This window comes from Lynx rufus, unplaced genomic scaffold, assembly GCF_022079265.1.
Source record: "Lynx rufus isolate CCGP_SWC_20201006 ecotype Redwood Valley unplaced genomic scaffold, mLynRuf1.p SCAF_3, whole genome shotgun sequence".
In the NCBI taxonomy this organism is placed as follows: Eukaryota; Metazoa; Chordata; class Mammalia; order Carnivora; family Felidae; genus Lynx; species Lynx rufus.
In genome coordinates, this window is record NW_025814845.1 from 150,607,721 (window position 1) to 150,623,368 (window position 15,648).

The following is a 15,648-nucleotide window of genomic DNA, read 5'->3' on the forward strand; positions in this document are numbered from 1 at the left end:
TTCTTGCGTGTTCTGCTGGAGAGAGAAAACAGGTCTAGACTTGGGGATTTGAGTTGCGTGAGGTTTGCCCCCACAGATGCACAGCACGGTGTTTAAAATACAGCCTCTTAGCTGTGCTGTCCACAGTAGTCTCCTTCATACCTCTGCTCTGTGCTGGGCACTGTCCCCTCGTCCTCTCCACCGCTCGATTCTCCTGAGGCCGGGAATGGACCGCATGGCGCCATCCACACAGGGGGAACCGTAGTTGACCTCTGTGTAAGCTTGCTAGTTCTGAGGTCATGAGTTAACGAGGGAGCTGAAGAGTTCCCCGGGTCCTCCACCGGACTCTGGTAAAAGCAGATCATGTGCAGAGAAAGTCCTCATGCCAGAATGATTTTGAAAACAAGATTTGTCCAAAGAAATAGGCCAAATTCCAGGTTAACCGTGAACCCACATTGACTCTCCTGGTGTGCCTTACTTTCCACAAAATAAAAACCTTACCAAATGAACCCTGACGTAAGTCAAATGTGGTATTACTCAAAAAGAGTTTTTACAAGTAGTTTTCAGAAACATGTGCAAATAAATATGTTTTGTATGAAAGAGTATATACTATGTACAATAATTTTCTGATTCTTGCTCTAATAAATATTAAACTTAAGCGGTCTCCGCATTTGAGCCCTAATAGTTTGAAATTATTTTTTTGAAATTACTTTTCTTGAGTAACATTTTAAGGTACACAATCTTTTTACTTTTCATGTAACGTGCAAGTGTTCTTAGAAGCTGTTGACACGTGTTTGTTTTCCACATGTGAACCTACTGTGTCTTCAGTAAGAGTTTCTGAACCTTTGGCTGTAATTACCAAGCGCTGGGGGTTGGGCTGGCTGGAAATGGCGTGTTGAGCTTTTCTGTGTATGCAGCAAACTGTGTGCAAATAAAGTAGCTTTGTACCCTGAAGGAGCTTTTAGTAATTAAATTTTTATGAAACATGAGCAAGTTAGACAAGAGGAAGTGAACAAAAGGAGCTGTAAACGATGGTCTAAATTAGAGGTTTGGGAACCTTTATGGAAGGTAGCAGTGGTAGTGAGTCGGTGGGAATGGGGTGGGGTGGGCTGTGAAGTTTGGAGAGGAGCGCAAGACCCCCATCTGGAGTCAGTAGTGGTGTGGGTCGGTGCGCGTAAGCTGTGCTCCGTGGACGCGGATCCAAGGTCAAGGAAGCTTGGTAGCAGAAGTCTATCCCCACCGTTCCTGACTGATCAGCAGATGGGTGCCATGAGGCAAAACAGGAAAAAGAAAATCAAGGGTGGGGTGGGGACTTCAAAAGTTGTTTTCACTTTAAAAAATTGACCTTTTAAACTTCTGTGTCGTTCTCTCTATTGTGTACCCCTGGTAAAATAAAACTCTTGCCATCTCAAATTAGTTCTCTACAGATACCCAAACAATTTTTTTTATTGACCTGTGAAATCAAAAGGCTGGGTGCTGCTGTTTCTTGGAAATGTGCAGGATTAGCATAGTCAGGTCTTAGTTGTCCATCCTACAACCCATAGATCATGGGACGCTGTTTAACGCGCCAAAGAACAGGGCAGGTTTACATAATTCCTTCAGCTTTGCTGAAGAGTAGAGTGGGAGACCCTGTCTCAAAAAAATTAAGGTAGCTGTTAAGGGGCGCCTAGCTGGCTCGGTCACTGGTAGAGCACGCGACTCTTGATCTCGGGGTCGTGAGTTCAAGCCCCACGTCGGGTGTAGAGCTTACTTTTTAAAAAAAGGTAGTAATTAAAAGGACAGCTGTTATCATCCTGTTTCAACCAACAGTTGGCCGAGAAGTCATTCTGGAAATCTCTTGAACAGATTTCCAGTATTTTACATGAGGATGAACTGAGACCTCTAATAATGCAAAGATCCACTACAACACAAACTGAAGAAATCATTTCACACTCCCTTGCAGATAATTTTTCAACCTGCAAAGTAGTCACAAACCTCCAAAAAATTTTACGCTGATAAGTGAGTGGCCAGAAACAATGCAATGGTTAGAACTTGTCTTATGTCTGCCTGTCTCCAACTTTTAAGATTTACCCTACATACCATCGTCTTGCATGACTAGACTGCTTTTTAATATCCGCTTACATGCTAGCCCCTGCAATAAGGTAAATGTATAAAATGTGTCGAGGAGTGAATTTTCAAGAAAGATGTGGAGATTTCTTCCTTTGGCATCTAAAGATGAAGGTTGGTATCCTTCCTAAACGGGTGCTTGTATGCAAGTTCAGAGGAAGTCCGTGATCTCTAGTCATGGTTCACAGCACTCCAAAGTACGGCCCTTTATCTCGGAGATATTGCAAAATTCGGAACCGTATGGCTCTACTAGTATTCCACGCTGTGTTCCTTAGAGACTTTTTCTTAGGAGGCCCAACTTTGAATTATTCAACCCAGGGCTAAGATTAGTGAGGCAGACACCTGCTTTCAGTATTCCCTGGGACTCGAAAGCGAGAATGAAATTACTAAATAAACTTGAGATTGAGGGATATTTTGGACTTCGTTAGCTGTGTGCTATGCATCCGTTCCTGCAGGCAGGGCGCTCAGAGGGCTGGTAAATTTCTCAGTACTAGAAGGCATCACTTTGCCGTGAAAATTTTGGATTAAATATTTTTGAACGTCCTCAATTTTGTAGCATAGCAGACAAAAGATTATAAATAGATACATACTGATTGAAATCATTTTACCTAAAGTATGACATGACCAAACTAGATTTGCAATTTTGTATTTGGAAGAAAAGACACAAGTGACTTGCTAGGGGTCTTTGATGACAGTTACAAGCAGGAAATTTAGTTCTGCCTCTAATACCAAGTTACGTGTTTAGTCAAAATAATACCTCAGAACTTTTCCGTTAGGATTTTCTTTAGCTCTTGAGTGGCTCTTGGTGGCCTGTCCAGGCCCCCTTTTTACCTAAGAAAGCCACATCAGAGAATGAGTTCCACAATTTTAAAAGCCCCATTTGTGGGATCTTCTGGAAAACACTAAAATACATCACTGTAGGATAGTTTCCCTCTTTGAGAAACGGGGAATTATCCTTAAGTGAGAGGCCAAACCAAGGCGAAACAGGTGGTTCACAGATGGCTTGGTCTGTGTCTGTGGCTGCCTTCAGCACACTTCCGGTGTGGGGGCTGAGTGGCAGTGGGGGTGGGGGTGGAAATGTGGCAGGTGTTGGGAGAATGGCTTTTCACATCTACTAGCGTAAGCAATTCCTGTTTGCCTACTTTTTATGTAACATCTTTCTAAGGAGTCAATTGTAGCAAACCGTAGTTTCTCCCTTCCCCCAGATTAGAATTTTGTGACTTATCTGTTTAAATTAAGAAGTAAGGTTAACTCCATAGCTGCCATTTCCTCAAACAAACAAAAACAAAAAACCCAGCAGCAGCTGACCTAGACTTCCATCTTGTACTCACTATTATGTAAGTCCTAAATTCTGATTTAAAAAATGATAAATTCGGGGCGCCTGGGTGGCTCAGTCGGTTGAGCGACCGACTTCGGCTCAGGTCATGATCTCGCAGTTTGTGGGTTTGAGCCCCACGTCGGGCTCTGGGCTGACAGCTCAGAGCCTGGGGCCAGCTTTGGATTCTGTGTCTCCTTCTCTCTCTGTTCCTCCCCTGCTCACGCTCTGTCTCTCTCTCTCTCAAAAATAAGGATTAAAAAAAAAAGTTTTTTAAGTGATAAATTTGGTCTGAAGCAGAAAGAGTGTAATAAGCCTTTTCTCTAGTCTTTCACCCTTCAGATCCTCTGGCCCCCTATGGTAGTGAGGCCGGGGACCACCTGAAAGGTTTGAAATTCAGAGCAAGAATCAGAAAAAAATAAGAGCAGGGGGCCTGGGTGGCTCAGTTGGTTAAGCGTCCGACTTGATATTGGCTCGGGTCATGATCTCACGGTTCGTGGGATCTTTCATAAGGGGGTGTTAGGAGGAAAAAGGCCAGGCAGAAGCAGTGCCAGGAGCTGAGGCCCCAGATTGAGCAAGGTCCAACTTACTGGTGATTAAAATGAAAGAGATCGTGGAGGCCCCCTAAGTTCATGCTGAAGAGTAGGGGTTCAATTCTACAGGCAGGAGGGGACCTGTCCTCTGTGGCTTTGCTCATGTGGGAGTTTCATCTGAGTATGGCCCAGAATTGTTGGCCCCTGTGGGTTCTCAGTTGATCATCTCAGGCAAGGGAGGAAAGAGAGAGAATTTGATTAGTAATCATTCCCTCTCTCCTGTCTCTCAATACTTGCTTTTCCAAAATGCACATAACTTTTTCCTCATAAAAAGGAGATGATTTATAAAAATTCACACGGTGCAGAAAAGTAAGAGTAAAGTTCGCTATCTTACTGCTAATATTCTGATCATCAGCAGTTTCGACTTCTACATCATCTGTGCTAACGGCCTCCTTGGTAAGGGCTGCTGTGTGTGGATGCAACCATCTCACTCCCTAGTGCTGAAAGTTAGGTGGTCTACAATTTTCATTATTCATGTTCTTTTCATTTTCTCACTCTTGCAAAGTTGGTTTCCCGTGAACGTCCTTATGCATAAGATCTGCATTTACCCAGTTATCTCCTTGGTATAAACAGAAGGACACCTCAAAAACTTGGGATGCCTAGAGTCACCTGGGTGGCTCGGTTAAGTGTCCAGTCCCTGATTTCAGCTCAGATCATGATCTTGGGTTCTTGGGATCAAGCCCCGCGTCAGGCTCTGTGCTGGCAGTATGGAGCCTGCTTGGGATTCTGTCTCTCTCCCTCTCTCTGCTCCTCCCCTGCTCATGCTCTCTCTCTCTCTCTCTCAATAAATAAACAACAAAAAAGTTTGAAACCTAGAACTGAGGTCCACAATACCAGAATTTAGTACAGACATTACCGTTGAGCAGTTTGTGTGCGTGTGTATGCCCACATGTGCACTTTTCAGAGCACTTTAGTAGCAACTTCCGTCTTGAGATCTGCATAAAACATTGCGAGGTGGGTTAGTGGAGATGATGGTCGTTCCTTTGGGTGGGTGTGGGGGGCTCCCATCTCTCCTCAGCACTGCTGTCACATGGCAAGTGCCTGCTGCTCACAAAGCACATTTGCAATCAGCTTTCAGAACATCAACTCCAAGGCCAATGCCAACAGAAGCTTTTGGAATACACGATGATTAGCACACATGATAGCCAAACTAAAAATGGAACTTTCCGGCTTCCACACATGAAACTGCTTTGATTCCAAGTTTTCCTATTTTAATTAGGCAGATCAAAGAGACAACACGTTTTTCTGAGAAGTTGAAAATCATATGGCAAACCGCTCTATTTTTCAATGTAGGAAGTCTTTACAAGGGTTAAGTGTGAGCGATGTTCATTTTGGTTCTTTCAGGGGAAAGTACCTTCTGGAAGTGGTCTAATTGGATCCCTCGGTGGTGGTCTTCTACCCAGGCCCCCTCCCCAGCCATTTCTCGTCCATAAGATCTCTGGATGGTTCCTGGATTAAACCACTTGTACTAAACATAATGAGAACTCAGAGCTAAAGACTCCTTGTCCTGTTATGTAGAAGGCTTGGTTTAGGTTGTAGTCATAAGTTCCATTCTTTCTTCTTAAAAATGAGCCCTACTTGGGGTGCCTGGGTGACTCAGTCGGTTGAGTATCTGACTCTCGATTTTGACTCAGGTCACGATCTCATGTTTCGAGGGATTGAGCCCCGAATCAGGTTCTATGCTGGCAGTGCAGAGCCTCCTTGGGATTCTCTCTCTCCCTCTGCCGCTCCCTCTCTCTCTCTCAAAATAAATAAACATAAAAAAGAGAGAGAGAGAGCCCTACTTAACAAATTGTAGCTCTAGCACTCCTGTACTCAGCAACCAGGCCCCTTAGCATACTCCCACTCTTTTGTGTCTCAGGGCCTTTGCACTTGCTGTTCCCTTGGCCTGGTCTGCTCCTCCCCAGATGCTCACATGGCTCTCTCCCTTGCTTCTGTTAGCTCTCTGCTCAAACGTCTCCTCATCAGAGAGCCCTTCTGACCCACCTGTCTATCTAAAATAGCATCTCATTCCCTCCCTCCCTTATTTCCTCACAGCAGTTACCCCACGCTGACAGCAAAGATTTGTCTCCTCCACAAAGCAAAAGCTCAGAGAGGGCAAGGCTTTTGTTTTGTTCCTGGCTGTTCCTTCAAAACAGAGAACAATACCTGACCTATGTTAGAAACTCAGTAAATGTATACTTTTTGAATGAGTGAACAAATCCCCCCATGTTCCTACCTAGGAACGTGTGAAGACACTTGGAACTTTCAAACACCAGAAGAAAGTCAAGGACTTGGGGAAAAGGAGCAGTGATCTCAGGGCGGGATCTCTGTGTCGGGCCGACCTGGCCCAGTGGCGCCATTTCTGCTTCCAGCTCCTTCTCTAACTGCATGTTCACATGGAGCCATGGCTTCTTTCTTTCTTTCTTTCTTTCTTTCTTTCTTTCTTTCTTTCTTTCCTTTTTTCTTCTTTCTTTCTTTCTTTCTTTCTTTCTCTTTCTTTTTATGGAACGCTTCACGAATTTGTGTGTCATCCTTGTGCAGGGGCCATGCTAATCTTCTCCGCATCGTTCCAATTTTAGTATCTGTGCTGCCGAAGCGAGCACGAGCCATGATTTCTAACATCCCCCCCCCCCCCCACCAGTGGAGGGTGACTTGTGCTAACAGTAGGCACTGCCTTTAAAAAGCGTTTCAGTGGGGGAGTCTGGGTGGCTCAGTCGGTTAAGCGTCTGGCTGGATTTCGGCTCCGATCGTGATCTCACGACTTGTGATTTTGAGCCCTGCATCGGGCTCTGTGCTGACAACATGGAGCCTGCTTGGGATTCTCTCTCTCTCTCTCTCTCTCTCTTTCTGCCCCTCCCCTGCTTGTTCTCTCTCTCTCAAAATGAATACATTTTTAAAACTTAAAAAAAAAAAAGCATTTTAATGGATTAATACATGCAATAGATATTTACAGAGCAACAACTACGGTCCCAGGCATTGTGCTAGAGGCCAGGGTTATAAGAGGCCACAAGACACTCACTGAGCTGACAGTTTTTCAGTATGAGTTTGGTTGGCCAAGATTGCCCTCCTGCCACCTCAAGCTAAGAGAAGAGCCCTGAAAGAGGCGAAGCTTTGCCCAGTGGGGAGAAGGGCTGTGTGGGGCGGAGCCCAGGTATTGGTGGGCAGGTGGGCTTACTGTGTGGTGTCAGGGTTTGGCTTCAGCTCCCCCAGGGCTCAAGAGGGAGGAAGCTCTCTGTACGCTTGTTTTCTACTAGACCACATCAATAAAAAAAATTCTTAAAACTACCACGTTTTTTGGTTTTGGTTAGACTTCTGTGGACTAAATTCAGAAGCTAGCAGTAATTTTAAATATTTCCATGGGTGACTCTTCGAGAAAGTTCCAAAGCCAGAAAGTCTATTTAAAAACAACTTTGGAAACAACAAATTTGTGTTTCTCCCCACACTTAAGATTCAAAAGAAAGAAGAAGAAGAGGAACAACAAAAACTTTCTCCAACAATGCAAATAGACTAAAATATAAGGAAACAGGAACTCCAGGTGATTTTTCTCACTTATTGAAAGCAATAAATAATGAGTCCTTCAAATACTCTATGAGAGGTATCTTGAACTTCTCTGTAAGGAATATTTCGCTGAAAAGGAGTGTAATGCAAACATGAATGACCATGTAATCCTCCCCTGTACGTAACTCAGGGATTTGCACAGAGGCATAGTTTTTGGCCTCTAGTTATGTAATTACTGAAATACAGTTCTATGGTGCTTTTACAGTGTTTTAAGGGGGAGACATACACGGCACTCAGATCATCAGGCGAAACCAAAGACTGGTAAGAATAGGGCCTCCTTTTCATTTCACTTTGTTGTATCCTGTCCACTGGGTCCTGTAGCTCACATTCTGGCTCCCTCTTTCTCGCTCTCTCTCTTTTTAAATGTTTTATTTTATTTTTGAGAGAGAGCGAGAAAGAGAGAGAACACATGCGTGCACAAGTGGGAGAGGGGCAGAGAGAGAGGGAGACAGAGGATCTGAAGCGGGCTCCAAGCTGACAGCAGAGAGCCTGATATGGGGCTCGAACTTACGAGCCACAAGATCCTGACCTGAGCCAAAGTCGAATGCTCAACTGCCTGAGCCACCCAGGCACCGCTTGGCTCCCTCTTTCTCAAAGTGTGTGTGTGTGTGTGTGTGTGTGTGTGTGTGTGTGTGTGTGTCAGAGACAGAGACAGAGATGGAGACAGAGACAGACAATAACGTGGGGACAAAATTCAATTGCAGATTCAGACTCAACTATTTCTGAAGTGAGACTTGGGAATGATTCTGCTTTTCTAACGAGCCAGCTGGTGAAGCCAGTACAACTGGTTCACAAACTCCATGGAATAGTAAGCCTCTTAGCCTACCAGGAACTTTCACATGCATTTTTTTTTTCATGGAACTTTGTAACTATCCTGTGAGTTGAGCACTGCTGGTGGCACCTGCTTTTATACATAATAGGGCAGGTCCCAAGAGGCAGATTGCCTAAACAGAGCTTGATGCTAGAACCCAAGCTTCCTAACGTCCCATGGAGTGTTTTTATTAAGGGAGCTCTAGCTTGGTGGTTGAGTCATGAATACGTGGGGAGTGGGGAGGTAAAATTAAAATTTTTGGAAACCCAATAGAGAAAATGCACCCTTTTGTTATTACTGTTGTTATGATGTCCCCTGAGGTCCTAGAGCCAGCGCTAATAGACTGGGAGATGGTCACATGAGAGTTCTTACACTTGCCATTTTTAGGCAACAGGAAGACAGCAGGTGGCGAGTGTCCTTCTGGTGACAAACTTAACTATCTTTGGGAAAATGGGATTTAACTTGACTGTAGGCTGCCTTCCATCTACCGGATGGAGCTAGAACTTGAGAGCTGGGTGGCTTTGATTTATGGAACACCATTCCTGTCAGATGGTACAAAGGATGTGCAAATCATATGCAAGTGGGCTAAATCTCACTCAGAATTTGCCAACCGGAAACACAACGTCTTGATTCCAGCTGGATTTTAATGTGATCTTTGGGTAACTTTCAGTGAAGTCTCCACTAGGCTTACTTTTAGCTGAGAAATAGCTAAATCCTGTCAAATGCAAGAAAGGTCCGAACATGGAAGTCCAGAGTGGCATTTGTGACCGTGGGTCCTGTACCCCATCTGGGGAGAGGAGCCCCAGCTGGCCTTGGGGTAAAGTGAGTCTCCTATGGTCTTTCACTTTCACAAGTTCTCTTTCTTTCTTTCTTTCTTTCTTTCTAAGAGGTTACTTTCTTATCTGTGTTGGTCCAACCTTCTTCCTTTTCCAAACTGTCCCTCTCAGGCATTTGCTGCTAAGCAACGCAATGGTATAGAACAATTGGATTCATGTGGGATCTTGATTCAGTTCAAAGACATGACCACCTTGATTTTGGTGTTCTAAGAGTGTCTTGTTATGCACATAATACCTGTTCACTGCAAAAATTTTGGAAATTAACAGAAAGTGTAAAGGAAAACATTGCTATACTCCCACCACTCAGTGATAACTATTGTTATCATTTTGGTAAGTATCATTCAGGAACATATTTTACCAAGTTGAGATGATGACGCTATTAAAGTTTTGTTTTGTTTTACTATTTAAGTCTTGTAACCTCCTCTTTCCCATGAGTATTAGAGTGAATGTTTTCCCAAGTTCTGAAATATTATTGAAGAGGTTTTCATTGGCTTGTTAGTTTGTTTTGCGGGTTGGTGTACCATCAGATGGATGCATTCTAGTTTATGCAGTTCTCCCTTATTGATGAGCATGTAGTTTGTTGCCTGTTGTTTAATATGTTATGCTCCGAGAGAGAATCCTTGCAACGAATCTTTGTGCACATCTCTAATTATTCTTTTAGGATAAATATGGAGAAGTGGAATTACCAGCTCTAAAGATATATGTAAAATCGTTGTTGGATAAATGATGCTTTTTGATAAATGCTACCGAGGGGTGTTCCAGAGTGGTTGATCCAATTTATATCCTCAACCAACAGTGCACTCTGGCTGTTTTGGGGTATTGTGTTTAAACTGCCTCTTTGACAGTTCAAAATGATATCCCTTTGTTTTAATTTGCATATATTTGATCTCCCGGAGACTGAACTGTTTACAATTTCTTTCTTTTCCTTTGACAAATGCCTCTTAGGTCCGTGGCTCCTTTTTTTTTTTTTTTGGAGTTTTATTTTGTTGTTGATGTTGTTTTTCAATGATCCTTAAAAGCTCTGTCTTGTACACATATTTTCCCTCATTTGTTTTTTTTTTCACTTTGATTATAGTTGTTGGTTGACATTCAGCAAGTGTTATGCTTTCACCTAGTTGGATTTTTCAATCTTTTATTTTAGGCTTTCTTTCTGCTTGAAAATGTCTTCCCAGTCCTGAACTAAAATAGGCTAGTGAAGGTAGCTTTACCTGTACACTTCACTGGAAGATGGTGGAATTAGAGATTGGCAGAGTGTTGAGGAAAACACAACCACTAATGAAATGTGATCTAGTCTTAACCAGATGTGTACCTCAGAATCCTGTTAGAGCTTTAAAAAATTACCAATTCCTGGGACACAGTCCAGTACCACTGAATCGGAAACTTTAAAAAAAAGGGGGCACCTCGGTGGCTCAGTCAGTTAAGGGTCTGACTTCGGCTCAGGTCATGATCTCATGGTCTGTGACACAGTTTGAGCCCCACATCAGGCTCTGTGCTGATAGCTCAGAGCCTGGAGCCTGCTTCAGATTCTGTGTCTCCCTCTTTCTCTGCCCCTCTCCCACTTGCGCGCGCGCACGCTCTCTCTCTCTTTCTCTCAGATAAATAAATATTAAAAAAAAAAATCAAAAAAAGAAACTTAAAAAAAGAACCTTACACAAATCCACAGACTTAGAAAGGATCAGAGCCAAGTTGCATGTGATTTTTTTTTTTTTTTTTTTTGCTTGCTTTGAGCATTACATTTTATTAGCGTACCGGATGTATCTTGTCTTATGCGTTATCTGTTAATAATGAAGATCAAAATGCTTTTGTGAGGAGGGGAATTCAGAACAGTATGCTGTGTGGGGTGTTCTGCAAAATTACAGCGGTTCTCTAAAAGCATCAGTCTCATGAGTTCCGTGGCTGATTCTGCCTTCGGTGTCTCTACACTATGGCAAGTGGACTTTTTTCAAATTTGAAGTGACAGTATATTTACAAATGTAATGTATTTTGAAGAATATCTGGAATACATAAACTATATTAGAAGATATATTTACAAATTGCAAATGTTAACACCTTGCATTTGTATATATATATATATTTTTAAACCAGCATTCGTTATTCTTTGATTTACAGTAGTATCTCATTTGAAAATGGGGTATGAGCCTGCAAATTAGCATTTACAACTTGGGAAAAGAAAGTCAAACCAAAAATGGCCAATTTGACATCTCTGTACAAACTTGAACTATGCTCATTGGTTAACATTGAAAATACCCTCTTATTTCTCTAGCCTGGAACTGCTTCATTAAAAGGTTTTACTTTATAAGGGGGCTGGTTCCTGGGTGGCTCAGTAGGTTGAGTGTCCAACTTCGGCTCTGGTCATGATCTCACAGTTCATGGGTTCTAACCCTGTGTGCCTGGAGCCTGCTTCAGATTCTGTGTCTCCCTCTCTCTCTGCCCCTACCCTGCTCGCACTCTGTCTCTTAAAAAGTAAGTTTTTAAAAAAGGTTTTATAAGGGAATTTGCCTATGAATCAACCTATTTGTTTTAGTGTCCACCCCATAAGCAGCATCTTGGGTTTAAAAAAAATTTTTTTTAACATTTATTTTTATTTTTGAGAGACAGAGCACAGCAAGGGGGCAAGCAGAAAGAGAGGGAGACATAGAATCTGAAGCAGGCTCCAGGCTCTGAGCTGTCAGCACAGAGCCCGACACAGGGCTTGAACCCACGAACTGTGAGATCATGACCTGAGCTAAAGTCAGACCCTTAACTGACTGAGCCACCCAGGCTCCCCTCAGCATCTTGGATTTGAAGGAGAAGGCAGTCAGCCTGTAGGAGGTGAGAGGGAGGGCATGGAAAGGCCTTGGCTTTGGGCAAGGAACTTAGTATCTCAGAGCCTCAGAAATGGTGGTGGTGGTGATGACGATGGTGATGACAATGATTGTGGTGGTGTCACTTCATCGGGGAGCAGGCATGGTAACATAAGTCTAGCGTGTGGTGGCTAGCAACAACTTTGTTACTGTTGGTCCCCCCATCCCTCACTCTGTTCACTGCACTGGATCAGTTAAAGGAAGATGTAAGGGGGTAAGGGGCAGGAAGCAGAGGGTTCTAAGGAGGTTTCTATGTTTGAGGTCCCCTGATCAGTTTGAGAAATTATATATGCTCCAAACAAAAAGTAGTATAAAGTGCTAAAGTTAGTGTTACAGTTAATACATTTATTTTTTAACTAGATTTACTTATTTATTATTTTTGAGAGAGAGAGAGAGAGAGAGCACGAGCAGAGGAGGGGCAGACAGAGGATCTGAAGTGAGCTCTGTGCTCACAGCAGAGAGCCTGATGCAGGACTCAAACTCACAAACCGTGAGATCATGACCTGGGCTGAAGTCAGATGCTTAACTGACTGAGGCACCCCAGCGCCCCAATAGATTTACTATTTATAAGAAATCAAAAACAGGAGAGACAGGTGTGGCCTAAAGAGTTACTATGCTCTTTTGTATATCATTTTCATGTATAAAATGCTTGAACCAGATTTGGATGCATCTTAGGTAATTTCAAGAAGGAGGAGGAGAAGGAGGAGGAGGAGGAAAGGTCATGTTGCTAAAAGTCTATTATAACTAAGAAGCTAAGAGTATGTGAAAGGGTCTTAAGTGCTGGCAGGACAAAACCCAGTCCGTGGTCTGGCACAGGGGACAAGGGACGCACCAAACTTGATGCCAGATGAGTTTTTTTTTGCATAAGCATCTTTGTGCCATGGTTGAAGTTATGACTTGAGCTAAACAACGGATGAGAACTCTGAGGTAGCAGATGGTGCTGCAGGACGGGCCACTGTAGCCATTTGCAGGGCTATGGGGTGCTCAGACAAGCAGCCAGGTCAGGTCTCCCCACATGGTGAGCCCCGGGGCCGCCCATCCAAGGTCTCCTCGTAGCACACAGCCTCCTATAAGACGAGGGAAACGACTGGCTGAATTGTGTGGTCTTCAGGTCCATTTCAGCTCTGACATTCCAGGATGAAAAACCAATTTATTGATTATTGCAGGCCAGAAAAATTGAAAGAGGTTGAAAGGGATTCTGAGTTCTTTTCTGGCTGAGGTTCGTCCAGAGGCAGAGCAAAATGAGCTTCTTGATCGCCATCCAAGAGGAAGAGTTTATCTCTGGACCTCTTTCCAGTCTTCTTGCTGATTTCTGCAGGGCAGAAACACGGCCAGCTCTTGGCAAACTTGTGAACTAAGCAATTTCTCCCCCTAATCTGTTATCCCCTTTGATGTCCCTGACCCCCAAGCACAGCACCCCTCATATCACACCTGGGGTTCCCGCCAGCCACCCCAAATTTAGAGGGGGTCTCAAGGTAAAAAACGTTGCACGTACAAAGTCCATAGTGCTGTTTGTACACTTAACGCTCTTCATTTTGCTCGATAGATATTTAGCCAGCATCTATTGTGTACAAAGCACTGTGCTCGATTCTTGGGCAGTAGTTTTCCAACTACACGTTATCGCCCATTAGTGGGCTTTAGTCTCAATTTAATTGGCTCCAACCAGAATTCCAAACGCAAGTAGAAAACACATCAAAGTGTCTCACACATAGTAAGGCTAAGTACTAGTTAATAAAACATTTGCTTCAGTTTTACATTTGTAGATGTGTGTGTGTGTGTGTGTGTGTGTGTGTGTGTGTGTGATGAATGTCCATGGAAAATGTATTTCTCACTGCAATATAGTTAGAAAAGTTTAAAAACCAATGCTGTGGGCTCTCAATCCCTTAACTGCAACTCCATATTCCAAAACATGAAAATCTTTTCTTAAGTTTGGCACAAGTTCATTTGGCAGCAAAATATGACCCAAAGTGATTTGAGGGTATTTATAGTCTTTCTCTCACTTACTGCAAATATTTGTACACTTAACTGCAGAATGGAGTCATACCTTTGACCCCACTGGGCATGTTGCACTCAATTACTTTCCTAAGGGCCAAAAACTTATGAACCATAGCACTTTCCACAAGACACCATGGATCTATATAAGGGATATAGCAGTTTTCATCCATTGGGCAAATATTTATCGAATGCTTACTATGAGCTTGGTATTGTGCTGGGTGTTAGATATGGAAGGAAGAAGACTAGTATGCGATGAACTCCTGCAAAATTTCACAATCCCATGGGCGAGATAGATTTGGGGCCACCAGAGCTGAACTTCAGTACTCTCCTTATACCTTTCTTCTCGCTGCTAGTTCACTCAGATCCTTGGCTGCAGAGATTTCTCTGCTGATGGCTTCTAAGTCTCCTACATCACATTTCTAACCTGACTTCATAAGGGCACTTCAGCACATTTAAAACCAGACTCCAAACTACTTCCTCCTGTATTTCTATATCCTTAGAAGTACCACTGTCCATCTCACTTGGACACAGCCTTACTCTTGTCTTTGACTCTGTCATCCAGTTATTGTTCACTTCTGTTGATTTTTTTCTGTTGGTACAGATGCGAATTACTACTTCTACCTGAACGAATGGTCTGGAAGAGTAGTTGGGAAGAGCTTGCAATTGTCATAGGATCATAAAGACCTGGGCTCAAGTTGTATCTCTTCCCCATTCTGGCTGAGGGACCTTAGGCAAGTCACATAGGATCAGTTTTCACATCTAGAAAATGGAATTGGTGATATATATTTTATGACTCTTATAATTAAGAATAAAAATATATTCACTAAAAACAATATTAAAAGATAAGTCACAGGCTGTGTGCAGATATTTGTAGGGCATGTAACTAACATAGGGTTAGTATTCAGAATTTACAAAGAACTTTCTCCAAATCAGTAAGGGAAAAAAGATCAATATTTTTTAATGGGCAAAAGATACGAACAGGCAGTTTCTAAGGTGAAAATCAAAAGACCAGTAAATATATAAAAAGATGTTTAATCCCATTAGCAATCAAAATTTTAAAACAGTGAAATACCGTTTCACATCTATAATATAGCCCAAAATGTAGGCAAGTACATCAAGCAATAATAACTCATATTGCTGGTGAATGTGTAAATTGTTCCACCCTCTATAGAGGGCAAGTTAGCAATATCTAATAAAGTTGATGATATGTATACCCACCACTCAGCAATTCCTTTGCCAAGTATGTCCTTTACAGCTTTGTTTTTAATGACAAGAACATTAGAAATAACAAAAGCATACGTTAAAAGGAGTCTGGATAGGGGCGCCTGGGTGGCTCAGTCGGTTAAGCGGCCGACTTCAGCTCAGGTCATGATCTCGCGGTCCGTGAGTTCGAGCCCCGCGTCGGGCTCTGTGCTGACAGCTCAGAGCCTGGAGCCTGTTTCAGATTCTGTGTCTCCCTCTCTCTGACCCTCCCCCATTCATGCTCTGTCTCTCTCTGTCTCAAAAATAAATAAATGTTAAAAAAAAAATTAAAGAAAAAAGGAGTCTGGATATTCATTCAATGAAATACCATACAGCAATTAAAGTGAATAAATTTGAACTACATTTGTATCACCATGGATAAAGCTAA

At 42.9% G+C, this 15,648-nt stretch overlaps 1 protein-coding gene and 1 non-coding gene across 2 annotated transcripts in view; one reads left to right on the forward strand and one right to left on the reverse strand.

Moving 5' to 3' along the window:
* XKR6 (XK related 6) overlaps positions 1-15,648 on the forward strand; it is a 320,290-nt gene that overhangs the window by 96,149 nt on the left and 208,493 nt on the right. The gene's annotated exons all lie outside the window — the stretch shown is intronic.
* Positions 6,472-6,578, reverse strand: LOC124521378 (U6 spliceosomal RNA). Its single transcript, XR_006964477.1, has one exon. It is a non-coding gene; the product is annotated as a U6 spliceosomal RNA (small nuclear RNA).